The sequence below is a fragment of the Macrobrachium nipponense genome, chromosome 1 (genome assembly GCF_015104395.2).
Source record: "Macrobrachium nipponense isolate FS-2020 chromosome 1, ASM1510439v2, whole genome shotgun sequence".
In the NCBI taxonomy this organism is placed as follows: domain Eukaryota; kingdom Metazoa; phylum Arthropoda; class Malacostraca; order Decapoda; family Palaemonidae; genus Macrobrachium; species Macrobrachium nipponense.
Window position 1 is genome coordinate 121,199,281 of NC_087200.1, and position 14,468 is coordinate 121,213,748.

The 14,468-nt window shown below is 43.3% G+C and overlaps 1 protein-coding gene across 1 annotated transcript in view; it reads left to right on the forward strand.

The window, feature by feature from the left end:
* Positions 1–14,468, forward strand: part of LOC135218924 (ankyrin repeat and SOCS box protein 1-like) — a 78,402-nt gene that overhangs the window by 61,451 nt on the left and 2,483 nt on the right. The gene's annotated exons all lie outside the window — the stretch shown is intronic.

The following is a 14,468-nucleotide window of genomic DNA, read 5'->3' on the forward strand; positions in this document are numbered from 1 at the left end:
CCAGTTACTGTTTTGTAAACCCTCATCCAAAATGCACTGCAAAGTGTGCCAGAATTTTCCAGAGCAACTGTACAATCTGAGTAGCTGTGTGCACACAGCACCTCAGTAGGTATGAGATAGAACCCTCATCAGGTCTATGAACGAATTCTTTCATTTGGGCCTAATATCAACTAGATAAATGAATCTTCCTTCTCTTACACAAGGAATCCTTTATCCATTCATATACAAATATTTATCTGGATATGTATCCTTTAATCAACAAAAAGAACACAGTTTTTGTTAAAGAAAATATAAGCCCATGAATTTTTGCCCATTTCACTTTTTTCTTGATACGTAATGGAAGTTGCCATTCTTGAGGATGTAAATATTGAGAAATTAATCACAAGTAGTGTGTATTACATTATATCCTTTGGGATACTTTTCCAAATGCCATTGATAGCTAGTGCAGAAAAGGTAACAATTAATATACTATCCCTTTGAACACCTTCTTGACACCTTGTACTCGACAGTGTTGGTCCTATTTGTACTTGATATCCTCAAATTTTAAAAATGCTTTAATAAAAAGGGGTAGCTCTCCTCTCACGTCATAATTTTAGAGGTCCTGCAAAATTCCATTCCTCCGTGTGGTGTTATATACCTTTTCTAAATTAAAAAGTAAACTAACATGGTATTTTTTATATGCAAATGCCTCACTTATAGATAATTCCGTGTGGACTAAGACATAGGTGGTGTAATGCATGTTTTTGAACCCACATAGGGCTTGGAAAAGAAAACATTTACCATATTGTCCATAATTTTGCAAAGGTAAAAGGGTAAAGCAATGGGTTGGTACCTGGTCATCAACAGGCTGCCTTTTCTTGGGTTAACAAAAGGTAGCTCTCACAATTTGTTTGCTCCTTTTCTAACCCTTTTCCGAACACATAGTAAGTGGAGTTTTTGCTTTTATAGTTGAAAGAAATTTAGACCAATATCATTTACAAACTTTTTCAAGCTTCAGCCAGAACTCTGCTCTGACCTTGTATTGTACTTTAGTGGCTTTCATGGTCCTAGTATGTGGGATTCAGAATTCCAGGTTCTACCAAGGCACAGGTTTGTGAACAAACATGAGCGTAGTTCTAGGAATACACTTTAAGACCAGCTGTTTAAAGGTTGTGTTAAGCAGTTCTGTGACATCATCCATAACAGGGAGATTTTCTGAAATAAAACTTATTTAGCTCTTTATATATTCTACTTTTGTAGCTTTTGGGACCAGTGGACTTTAAGAAACACTGATGGTAATCGTTAAGTGATCGCTATTGTACTCATCACCCTTACCTCCCAGCTAAAATCAGCAATCTTTTCGTCACTACTGATAGAGATGTCAGTAGCCAATCCTGAACAACAGAGTGAGTTGTTGACCTGTTTGTAATTTTCTTAAGTTCAATCTTTTAGTAGTGGAGGAGGGGTGATTTCCTCATTGAGGAGGTAAGTAAACGGATAATATTGTCAACTGCCTCTCGAAATACCTGCAGTGCTATTGCTTGTAATCAGTAGTACGTCTGGAGGAGCAGTACCGCAGGTGGTTAACCAACTCGGGCCCAGTCAAGCAGCCACAACAGAATACAGCCTTGATCAATCAAACTCAAAAAAGGTATCAAAACCTTACTGTGAAATAGCGAGATCCCCCTGGCTTTATAAATGAACCAGAGGTGGCGTGGTGAATTCCAAAAGACCTCCAGATAGGTAATCTAGAAAGGGCTTCCAATTTGAAGATAGAAGCTATCCAATACAAATCCTCAAGTTCTGAAGATAAGGGAAATTCACCAGCAGAGGCTGCAACCTTCAAAAAGCAAGAGACGGTAGTACTCTTTGTCCATGAAGCAAAGCAAAAATATTGAGCAAGCAGTTTTCCCGTCGTCTTGTGAATACCAAAATGCCCTGCCAAGTCATTCTCACAGGCTAACAATATTAAACCTCCCCTGTAATCAAAAGGAATCCTTATTTGTTTGACCACTTCGGAGTTTTCACTAGTAGCCTCTAAAGGTCCACTTACCCTGTACAAAATATTATTAATAATTTTAAACTTAGGATTCTTCAAGTCAGAGATCTCACCTGGCTCAATAGGGAGATTTGAAAATTCCTTCTTCTGAGCTTTAATTAGCTCCTTCGTGGTCCAGTTCAATTTATTTTTACCATTACCAATATTATCTAAAGCTATACTACCACTATGGTCTAAACTACTTAGATCTATATCTACGGTTGACTCTGCAGCGTCAACAAATGCAAACCGAGAGTGAGTTACTACAGATATTTTCCTCTCAGGACTAATTAACATTGGACAAGATTTATTCTTAAGGGCCACGTCATTTCCAAGGACTATATCAATATTCTTCACAGGAAACTTATCCACTACAGCCAATTTAACCGCTCCTGTAAAGGAAGGACAATCGAAAACAAACCTCTCAATTCGATAAGACTGTACCGTATCCTGAAAACCTGACAATAGCACAAATTCTGAATGCGCACAAACAAAATCCTGTGGCAAAGCCTCTTAAGATCAAAGACTGTGCCACTCCCGTATTGCCTAAAATTCTTACCCGCCTCTTACAGGGCCCATCAACCACAGCGACACTGCCCAGAGGCACAAAATGAGAAAAATGCTTCAGGGATTCCACGCCAGACAGTCATTGATCCGATGTCTTTGTCGAATTATAGTCTCGGTCCCTTTTATTCTCGACCACCATTACAGGATGAGCAATACATTGTTGGGACTTCCGGAGCGTAACTCATTCTTTTAACATGCCCCCTCTTGTGGCAGAAGAAGCACGTTAATGACTTTGCCTTTACAGGGTCATAATTATTAGAATTTTTTTAAACCTGTTGGGTGAAAAAGACTTAATATTACTGCTAGCTTTGTTAACATTATTATTGTTAACATTATTGGACCTATAATTATTACAACCATTTCTTCCCCAGCCAAGCTTCATATTGGAAAACATACAACCCAACTCATTTTTATGAGACAAGTAGTACTCGTCACTGGCAATGGCCACCTCTTGTAGAGTGTCTAGTTTTAATTCCTCCAAATTAACCTTCAACTTGTCTGGCACACATCTTTTGAATTCCTCTACCAACACCAATTCTTTCATCTTCTCAAAATTGTCCACTTCTTTTGACTTAAACCAATCCTCCGTAGACTACTTTTTCCCTCGCGCAAACTCTACAAAGGTTTGATCTTTCCCCTTTTGCCAATTTCGAAAGCGTTGACGATATGCTTCAGAGACTCACTCATACACCTCCAGAACAATTGATTTGACACTGTCATAATCTGAAGACAAATCCTCGTTAAGGGTAACATACACTTTCTGTGCCCTACCAATTAGTTTACTTTGTATAAGGGCAGTCCAAAACTCTTGTGGCCAACCTAATGTAGCTGCAATTCTTTCGAACGAAACAAAAAATTCCGCCACGTTACACTCCTGGAAATTTGGAACAAATTTAAGCGCATTCACCAAATTGATCGTACGCGTTACCGACCTATCTGGGTTAGGGGAAGGAGCTGAAAGACCTACATTGTGCCTCTCCCTCTCCCTTTCATCAGCCTTGAATTTCTCCAAATTAAACTCTAAAGTCTTCAACTCAATTTGCTTATTCACTAATTCATCAGATAATACTTCCTTAATCTGTTTAACCTCTTCACCACCTGATCCCTTTCCAGACCTCATATATTCACAAACCTGTAGCAATAGTAGACCCTTTCTGATTGACACCGGATACTCAATTTCAAAATAATTTGCTATCTCTTCTAACTCTGGCTTATTCAATTCAGCCAACCTTTCCTGCCACCCCTCTTCACTCAGGAGCTCATTCACGTCCAATGTAGACATGATGAACACTTTACACTATTACTTACAAGAACAACACGGCTTCTATCAAACCAAAAATTGAGATGGTGTAAATGTGTATCCTTCTGAAAACCTAATCTCCCCCAAGAATCACACTTGCACTCACAAATGGATACACAAGATTGTATTATCCTGTCTACAACAGTCGCCAGTTTGTAATGGCTCATTTTACCGTCACCAAAATTGTACACCAATCAGTATCCACTTCAGGTATCAATATAGGGTGGAATCATACCAAAACTCAATTTTTAAAGTGCAAGGACGAATTAAAGGGGGGAAAGTAAAGAACCACAACGAAAAACTATAAATTTAATACATAAATAAATAGATAGAAATTACACCTGAACCTCTTGAATGCACGAAATAAATTAACCACTATCACACTTAATAATAATTCAAACTACTTGTATACAAAATTAAGATAGAAATATTAACGCACTCAAACCAAAATAAGGGGGCTCATAAAGGAGGAGGAAATTGTAAAGAAAGAATATCCTGACAATTTACAGGCCAATTTTCATATAAACCAGACTTGTCACTAATTAGCTTCGTTATTAATAATCCTTATTATTCTTCTCGAAGAATAGCGAAATCCTCCACATCTGAAGGAGCAATACCACAGGTAGTTAACCAACTTGGGTCCAGTCGAGCAGCCACAACAGAATCACAGCTGTGATCAATCAAATTCAAAAAAGGTATCAAAACCTTACCATAGGATAGCTAGATCCCCTGGCTTTATAACTGAACCAGAGGTGATGCGGTGAATTCCAAATGACCTCCAGATAGGTAATCTGGAGAGATCTTCCAGTTTGAAGATAGCAGCCATCCAAGTTCTGTAGATAAGAGAAAGTCACCAGCAGAGGCTGCAACCACCAAGAAGCAAGAGACAGCAGTACTCTTTGTCCACGAAGCTAGGCAAAAATATCTTGCATGTGACAAGGTCCAGAGAACGACTGCCTGTTCTCCTCACAGAGGCTAAGAAGTCAGCCCCCTTATCCACAAGGGAGGGACCACACACACAACCTCCTTAAAGACAAACACGAATGTTAATAACAAGCAAACAATTGTTATACTCGAGAGGAGGTCAAATGACAAGTGAAACTTACAAAACTAAGTTTAAAAAATTAAATCAAAACAAAATTTAATTTAATAATACTTCATTAAAAAGGATCACATACTGACTATATATACATATATATATATAAAAGGGATTTTGACGAAGGAAAAATCTATTTCTGGGTGATTGGCTCGTGTCGCCCTATGAAAGTAATCCTTAACATCATTCTTTCTAGGTAAAATTATCCTAAAATTACCAGAGAAAAAAAACAAAATTAAGAAAATGTCAGTAAAAAACTGACTCGCTCACTCTTAAAAAGAAGTGTCGGTATGAAATAGGGGCGAGTGTGGAACACTACCACGAGACAAACACCAACCTTAGAACTTCCCTATCTAATCCCCCCAAGAGAGAGCCGATACCAACGGGCGATGCAGCCTCTACTACTACTACTAGAGGACGCACGGACAGCAGCGCCCCTAGCGGACATCCTTACAAATAAAACATAAATACATCTTGTCCTGCAAGGGGGGGAAAGAAAACAAACCATAAAAAAGGGAAAAAAAGGGATGGTTTCATAGGGCGACACGAGCCAATCACCCAGAAATAGATTTTTCCTTCGTCAAAATCCCTTTTCTGGGCTCAGCTCGTGTCGGCCTATGAAAGAGTACCAGAGAAACAGACAAGATGGAAAAGGAAATAATGAAAAACAGATTAAAATGATGGATATAATATAAGTAAATCAGATACAGCATACAAAATAAGTACTTAAACTAACTTATTACAAAAATCAATAACAGAATGTTAGTAAACTTAAAGTACTTAAATGGTAGTAATAAAATTATAAATATGCATGTAAAACAAGGGAAACTTTTGGATTTACTTAATTAGAATATATAAATACAAATATATACATATATGTGTCCTACCCTAGCATAAAAAATAAGGGTAGGAACACTCAAGTCCATCATTAAATACAATTAATACAATTGCTTCAAATATATACAAACACATTGTCAGTGAAACTTATCACAAACCCAATGGAGAGTTTATCAAACATATTTGTGGCCTACCCTAGCATAAAAATAAAAAAAGGGTAGGAACACTGAAGTACATATCAGTACAAGGGTGGTTGTCCCTAGCAAAAAAAATAAGGGACAAACCACTATAAGACACAACGGCTAATGGCTATGATGTTGAGTAGCCTGACGATAGGTTGAGGCATGTTGGTTGAAGTAGGTAGAAAGGAGACCTGGATCAATACTACAACTACTGAGCAGTATCAGGGCAACTAATGTTTCCCGCTGCTACTGCTGAAAACTTAAAGATTCCAAGGACTTTAAATAATGCCGTTTAAAGACTGTCGGGATTTCCATCCAGTATACTTTCTAAGATCCTCAAGTTCATATGTTGGAAATATTAATTGAGGTGGCTACTCCCCTGATATCATGTGCTTTGGGAATGACTCAGGGTTGGCTTGTTTAATGAAGTAAAGGATTTGCTGTCTAATGCCTTTAACCTACTGATAAAGTACCACCTTTTCTCTCATGAAGAGAGCACCCGAGGATCTAGAAGAAGTGCGAGATAGAAAGGCTCTAAGAGTTGATACTGGGCAGAGAGAAGGATCCTGTGGAAGTGGGGATAACCTTCCAAGGAGCCCACCTTGCAAGAGGATCTTCATTTTTGGCTAAAAAGCTACGATCCGGAGCAAGTAGAATTCTCCTGATGGGAGGAATTCCACATGACCCGCATCCCTGGATAGAGCCGACAGTTCTGAAATTCTAGCTCCTGAGGCTAGGCTTAATAGGATAGCGTCTTCCTCAGGAGCATTATGAATGTACAAGTTGAGTTGTCAGTATCTGAGGCTAGTTTGAGGACATCATTTAAGAACCATGAAACTGTAGTAGGCCTCTGAGAAGGTCTAAGTCTAGCACAGGCTTTAGGGATAGATGTGAAATAAAAAGATTCAGTCAAATCTATCTGAAAACCTACTTGAAAGATTTTCTTTTTCAAAGCGACTTATGAGTGGTAATCGTGCTAGCTGCTAAACCTTTTTCAAATAAAGGATCTGAAAAAGGATATAGCCAAATTAACTGTCATGGTTGTAGTGTTCGATTCTCTCAAGAAAGATGCTAATTTTTTAACAGCTGAGTCATATTGTCTAATGGGTTGACTCTCTCTTATCTGATTCTAGTGGAAGAGAATATTTCCTGTGGATCAATGTCAGCATCTTTATTAGCCGCAAAACTTCATGAAGTCCATAAAGTTAGGGTCTGGAGAGTTCCTGAGGAAGCGAACACAGTCCTCATTTGTACTGATTGTGATAGTTGGGATTGATGGGGGATCCGTTGAGGTCGGAGACCCAACTTCCAAAAGAAGAGGATACCAGTGCTCTTGGGCCAGTCCGGTGCAATCAGAGCTACTATCCTTTGAAAGACCTTAGTTTGTCTAGGACTTTCAAGAGAAGATTCACTGGAGGAAAAACATAATTCTCCTCCACTGATTCCAATCCAACGACAGGGCGTCCGTGGCATAAGCCAGAGGGTCCAGGTTGGGGGCCACATAGCAAGGGAGCTTGTGGTTCGCTTGTGAGGCGAAGAGATCCCACTTGAGACCTGGGACTCTCTGGCTTACCCACTGGAACGACCCCGACGTCCAGAGACCACTCTGATTCCAGAGGAACTGACCGGGACAGAGCGTCTGCTATCACATTTCTTACTCCTGCTAGGTGAGTGGCAGACAGATGCCATTTGTGTTTGCTTGCTAATGCAAAGATGCTATCATGACATGGTTCACATGCTTGGATTTGGACCCTCCTCTGTTGATGCAATGAACTACCACTGCGCTGTCCAAAACTAGCCTTAGATGAGACTTCTTCGGGGGAAGTAGTCTCCTTCAGAGTAAGAAATACTGCCATTGCTTCCAACACGTTTATGTGGAGCTGGCGAAATTGCACTGACCAAGTCCCCTGAACCTGTTTGAACTGAGAGTAGACCCCCCACCCGGACAGGGATGCATCCGTGTGAATGGTTAACACTGGGAGGGGATATTGAAAGGGGTGGGTACTTTCTTGGCTAAGTTCTTTACTTTTGACCAAGGCCGTAGTTGGTTGCGGAGGATCTGTGGAATTACTGACAACTTGTCTCGATATTTGGAGTTTGCTTTTGACCGCAAATTCGATTTATATCTTTCAGCCTTGCTTTCAGAAGGATATCTGTTACTGAAGCAAACTGAAGAGACCCTAGGATTCTTTCCTGGTTTCTTCTTGACGTTTGTTTGCATTTGAGAAATTGTCTGACCGATTTTGCTATTTCCTTCCGTTTGACCACTGGAATTGATAGATTGTGGGAGGACAAAATCCCATTGGATTCCTAGCCACTGAAAACGAGATTCCGAATAGTCTGGATTTCGTTTTGTTTATCTGGAACCCCAGATGTTCCAGAAAGTGACTACCTTTTTGGTAGCTTTTGAGACATTCCTCGAACTGTTGGTGCCCAGATCAACCAATCGTCGAGGTATGCCGCTACATGATTCCCTGAGCTCTCAATTGTTTGTACAACCACTTCTGCTATCTTTGTGAATACCCTGGGGCTACATTCAGACCGAAGGGCATCACTTTGAATGAGAATGTCTGATTTCCTAGCCTGAATCCTAGGAATGGGCGGAAGTGCCTGGCTATAGGGATATGATAGTATGCGTCTGTAAGACATGGAGCATGTGACGGCTCCACGCGGCAGTAAGGTCCTTACTTGCGAGAGGGTAAGCATCTTGAACTTGTCGCAGCGAATGAAAGAGTTTAGCTTTGACAAGTCTAAGATTACCCTTCTTTTTGTTGAGCCTTTCTTTGGCACGCTGAATAAGCGACCTTGAAATTTTAGATGTTTGACTCTCGCAATAGCTCCTTTCTGAAGGAGTTCTTCCGCGTAATCTATCAATTCCTTGGACGGTATCTGATGGAATGATTTGATTGGAGGAGGATCTTGGATCCAGCTCCAGCCTAATCCTTTGGACACTATGCTCTGTGCCCAACTGCTGAACCCCCACCTGTGGCGGAAGAGGAACAGCCTCCTCCCTACCTGGGGACCTCATTGCTGATGGGCGGGTTGGCCACCACGCCCTCCTCTGAACTGCTTACTCCTTGTGCCCCTTCCTGCGACACGGTGACGAAAGTAACCTCTCGCCCTACCCCTCGGTTGAGAGTAGCCTTGAGCCTCATAAGCAGGGTTAAAGGCAGGCGAGATAGCGTAGGAAGTCGAAGGTTGTGCTTGCTGGGGCACCAGGAGGAAGGTTGGGATTGCTTAGATGTAGCAGGTTGTCCCTGTTGGGTAACTGGGACTGCCTGCACAAACTGCTGCTGATGCTGGAGTTTTTTATATGGCTGGAACCTCTTACCAGCCTTCTTTGGCTTCTTGCCAGCTGTGGGAACGGATTCCTGTTTCCTCTTAGAGGAAATACCCCACCTAGCTCTAAGGCTCTGGTTGAGTCTAGCAGCTTCGTGGTGGACTTCGTTCACTGCGGACTCTGGGAAGAGATCCGCTCCCCACATGCTCGCAGCCAAGAGTCTATTAGGCTCGTGCCTGATAGTGCACTCTTGAAGAACATGCTTGCGACAGTTCCTCCTGGCTTGGAAGAAGTCAAAGGCGTCTAACAGACCGTCTGAAACTGCGATTTTTTTTCGCCAAGGATCTTGCAACAGCGGTTCGTTAGCGTAAGAAAGAGCAGCCATTTCCGTAACGATGAGAGAGTTAAGGGACCTGCCAAACCTAGTTCGCGCATCGAACTCTGCCTGGATTAGGGAATCCGGCAGCCTTGGTAACTTCTCACCGAACTGGTCATAGCGCAGATCCGGCTTGAGTTTACCCAGCGTTGAAAGTAGCTGGCAGGTTTTCCCATAATCTCCGACGGCGGGGAAGAGTGGAGAAGTAGACTCCGACTCTCTCAACTGTGGAACGGGCTCCATCCTTGAGGACTGCCTGAAGAGCCTTCTCCACCAAATTTTCGTGCGAACGGAAGAGAGACCTCCTCTTCCGTTGCGAAAATAGTGAAGGGGCTCTTATAGGCCTGGAGTCTAGTATTAGTACACTCCCAGTCCTCAAGGCAGTGAACCCATTCCCGTTGGGCGTGATCTCTACTGTAGAGGACTGACTCCTTCGAGATCTTGTCCTCCCTCGTAAGAGCCGTTGGCGTCAGCCTAGCATACCCGATGAAAGCTGTGACAGTCCCGGAGGATAGAACTCGAAGTCCTTCAATCCTTCGAGTGCCAAAACTCCGGGATCGAAATCATCCCGTCCTTAAAGGGGAGCATAGGCCGCTACTCTCCATGGATTGTTCCATAGAGAAAGCTGGCAAGGAGTCGTAAGACGGAAGTTGGAGAATCCCCGTGCTAGAAGCAGGGGAGACTGGGGAGGAGCCTGAGATAGCCCAGCTACCCGATCCTCATTCTCTCTCATCCTATTAGAGAGTTCCTGGACCGTCTGTCCAGTTTGAGACAGACTGCTCGACAATTGTGCGAACATCTGCTCAAAACGAGTTCCCCAAGCTGAAATTTGGGAACCCACCATTGCTCCTACCTTGCTCCATCATTCCTGATGAGACAGGAGAGGGAACGCGGGCGCTGGTGCTTGCCACCCCTGCCGCATAGCCGGAGAGGGGGCAGCGGAAGCGGGAGAAGGCAGCGACTCGGAGGTAGCGCGAGCCTTTTCCTTCGAAGCCTTGGCTTCTGGAGCTCTTCGACTGGGAAGAGCTCGGCTTAGCCTTCACCGCGTCGGCGTATGAAGTCGATGACTTCCTGGCCGAAGAAGACGAAGACGACTTCTTAGAAGTCGTCTTAGACAAAGTCTTCGGTTCTCTCTTTCCCTTCTCCTTAGGAGGTACAGAGAGAGCGGGAGGGTGGCTAGGGATCTCGGATCCCGGAAAGCCTTGGAAGGAGGCGGAAGAAGAAGACAGGAGCCCCCAAGAACCAGGAGCGCCAAGAAAAGACCTTGGGCGCCCGACAAACCTACCTCAACCAAACAAAAATCCTCACTTACTACCGCCATCGGCTCGAGATTCAGGTCCAGGGCGGGGGCGACGTCCGGGACTGACTCCTGGGAGGCTACGACCCCCAACGAAGTCTGGAGTTCCCTGCTGGATGGCGGCTATCACGGGGGCGGCGGACAAGGGTCGACGTAGCCCGTCGACTTGCCCGCAGGGAAGATCTGGATGGCCAGCTTTCTATCCAGAATATAGGGCTGGCCCTTGGCGGCGTTTTTTCCAAAACCGCCCACCCACGCTTTCAAGGTGGCGAGGGCGACTTCCCTCACACCGCTAGCCTGAAAGAAAGGCTGGATTAGCTACCAATTGCGGACAGGGTTAACAAACTTACGAACTAGAAGTTGTTAGTAAATTCATAAGTAACCTCATAATGGACTTACCACCCCATCCACCAGCTGCGCGACCAGGTCGTAGCCATATCGTGCAGGCCTCGGGGTGCCAGACGATGGACTCGTTGTACGAAGTGGCACACGGGGCGTGAGACCTGCACTCGTCATGTCCACAGGGGTCATACAGCGTCGCATTACAAGCGAGGACCTGGCAGTTGGTAGCCTGTAAGTGGAAACGTACATGAGTACAGAGTAAACACTTACAGCCTAACATATGCTCCGCTGGTGCCGGAGCGATAAAGTTAGATAAAACCAGAGCCCCGCTAAAATACGTGTGGTAACCAGGTTGGAAGATAGGCTATGGCTCCGCCAGTGGCGGAGACACAAGAATCAACCAATAGGAGTGGTGGTAATGGAACCACGACGTAAAATGGCGGGGATGGTTGATAAAATGAAAATAGTAATACACAATTCATTGTAAAATATATTAAATAGGGTATATATCCTTAAAGTAGCAAAATAAAAACATAAAAGCAACGCCTCTCCACCCGTCTACTAGAAGAGTGCGTAGGTAAGGGTAAGCTCCCTTCGGTAGCGGGGGAGAGATATAAGGATATAGTAGGCAAGCAATCGACCAACCATGCACCCCACCCCCCCTGCCCGCTAGCGGAGCCAATATACTATAACCAAAGGGGCCCCGGCTGCGACGGAAGGCTCCTTTCGTATCGTAAGGGAAGGGGGTGGCTGAGAAAAGGGGAGGGGGGATGGATGGGTCGGCGAAACACGGCTGGGAGCGAGGAAAAGGGGGGAGGGATGGCCTACTCCTCCCCACCTCACCAACTACCCGTCTGGAGATCCGGAACCTCATAGTGGTCGCCCTATACCCCCTGCTGGCGGGACCCCCGCACCTCCGGAGTGTGAGAGAAGGCGATGAGGTTGTTATGACAACAAGGGGTCCCCAGCTCCTCCCTACATCAGAGAGGGAGGGAAGGGGCAGGGTAAGGTGCTATAGTACACGTGACCGCAGTGGCCTAGGCCACGAGCAACACAACCGTGGTAGGGCCACGTGAACCAGCTGTACCCAACATGTGGAACAAGCACCTAGGCTAGCCTAACACCCTAAATAAAAACCATAATGAAAAGGGGGAAGAGACACTGTTAGTAAAAGAGAAAGAAGCCCAGGAGGAGGCAGACTGTTCCGAAAAACAGGAAGCCTACTCGGAGCCAGCGATAGCCGATGTAGAGCAAGAGCCGGGATGCTGGGCCGATAAAAATAAAAATAGCCCTAAATACCAAGCTAAGAAGAGGAATGGTAGGAGGGCTGACTAGCTAAACTCGTGTAAACAATGAATGTGAAAAAAAAGTAGCCCATAAGCATAAGAAGTCCCAGTATGGAGGACCGGGAATTCTTACGAGGCGGCATGGCCGCCACAAGACAACCGAGGAACCGATTTGGCCTATAAAAGGGAAAATACTGGTACCCGGAAGATAAAAATTACCGTAACAGGTTACTTATGAGTTACTTTAACTTAGCCGTGGCGATAGCAGAGCGTTCCATGGTTCCAAAGTAGATAATCTCACGAAAAAACAAGAGCACAAGAAAATGGCGACTTGTCGCTGGTGCTAAAATTTAAGGATGTCCGCTAGGGGCGCTGCTGTCCGTGGCGTCCTCTAGTAGTAGTAGTAGAGGCTGCATCGCCCGTTGGTATCTGCTCTCTCTTGGGGGGATTCTGATAGGGAAGTTCTAATTGGTGTTTGTCTCGTGGTAGTGTTCCACACTCGCCCCTATTTCATACCGACACTTCTTTTTAAGAGTGAGCGAGTCAGTTTTACTGACATTTTCTTAATTTTGTTTTTCTCTGGTAATTTTAGGATAATAATTTTACCTAGAAAGAATGATGTTAAGGATTACTTTCATAGGCCGACACGAGCTGAGCCAGAAATATATACAGTGGTCCCCCCGCATTCGTAGGCGATGCATACCAGACCCCTTTGTGAATAGCTAGAACCCGCAAATAGTTGGAACGAAGTGCCTCGGTGGCGTGCCACCTCGGTGGTTGTGAGTTCGATTCTTGGGCATTCCATTGAGAAGTGAGAGATGTGTATTTCTGGTGAAAGTTCACTCTTGACATGGTTCGGAAGTTGCATAAAGCCGTTGGTCCCGTTGCTGAATAACCACTGATTCCATGCAACATTGAAACACCATGCAAACAAGCATTAGTTGGAACTACTATAAAAATGCTTAAAATGGTCTATTTTATACTTGGTTTCCTAAATAGCACAAAAAGTGCATTTTTTGATGAAAATGATAAAAAAAACAGGAATTTGTGGATATTTCTCATAGAAAAATACATACTGTGAGTAACGCAAATTTCCCACAAATACTGGGTGGATATGTTCCAGAGAGAAATCCACGAATGCATGAGTCCACAAATAAGGGGGTGCCCACTGTATAAAGGAGAACAAGGCATGATCCAATCTCCAGCTTACTGAGGACATTTGCAAGATATTCCCCACGCATAAGTTGTAAACGATATATTCCTAACTTTTAACGTAAATTAAAATGTGCCAAAATCTATGGTCAAATAGAGCCTTATTTCACCAATGAAAATTAAAATAAAATGTCATATTTTATTAGAAATAATTTTCCTATACTGTTTAACATGCACATTATTTATTTTTTACATTTTCATTCCAATAGATAAATCATAAATATCCTATCCTAAAATTTCTGTATCTTTTAACTCTATGCAAAAGACTTTTAGGCTCTTCCATAGACCTTTCCTACCCCACAACAAGAACAAGAACAACAAAGTAGTTTGTAGGCTTACTCCCCGAGTAAGCGAAAAAAGTGGTGGTTAACTGCTGGGGGATGCAGGGATCCATTGGTATGCACAAGGGGTTATCATTATTATTTTTTGTTTGTTAAGTGGGAAGAGTGTTTGGTGACTTGGAAGAACCAAGATTGTAATATAATTACATGTAATGGGTTTGTACAAAAAAAATTTTTGTTTTTGAAAGATCATATGTTTTGCTTAGTCTTTGTGAAAGGATATTTTTATGACCCCAGAATCATTGAAATAGTTTGACTATCAGTTTTGATTGCTTGGAACATAACCATATCATTTGTAAGGCAAAAAATTTCTGAAGGAGTAACAAACTGGTTTC